A 436-nucleotide genomic window follows, 5' to 3' on the forward strand; every position below is an offset into this window, starting at 1 on the left:
AGCTACCTCTCCTGTCCAAAGAAGGTAAATATCATATATATGACCAATTGATGATAGATTTAACTAAGTCAGTAGTTATTAATTTAAAAAACAATTACAAATGCTTATTTTCTACATATGTTGTTGAAAACAGGTATATGTGCCATTGGAAGATAATCGCTCAAACTTGGTGCACACAGCGTGGGCAATGATGGGTCTAATCCATTCAGGACAGGTTAATTAATAATTAGACTCTTGATACAACATTCAGATTAGTCTGAATAAAAACATGTATGTTTTCTTAATTAGTTGCTTTCCACTTGTACTTTGACAGGCTGATAGAGACCCTACACCTCTTCATCGTGGAGCAAAGCTTTTGATCAACTCTCAGTTGGAAGATGGTGATTTTCCCCAACAGGTATGACTAATAATTATGGACTGCACTGAAATTAAATGA

General features: G+C 34.6%; 1 long non-coding RNA gene across 1 annotated transcript; it reads left to right on the forward strand.

The window, feature by feature from the left end:
• Positions 1–430, forward strand: LOC110011547. Its single transcript, XR_002286549.1, has 3 exons — positions 1–24; positions 134–214; positions 314–430. It is a non-coding gene; the product is annotated as an uncharacterized LOC110011547 (long non-coding RNA).
• Positions 431–436: the final 6 nt, after the last annotated feature.

Source organism: Sesamum indicum, unplaced genomic scaffold, assembly GCF_000512975.1.
Source record: "Sesamum indicum cultivar Zhongzhi No. 13 unplaced genomic scaffold, S_indicum_v1.0 C04126, whole genome shotgun sequence".
Lineage (NCBI taxonomy): Eukaryota > Viridiplantae > Streptophyta > Magnoliopsida > Lamiales > Pedaliaceae > Sesamum > Sesamum indicum.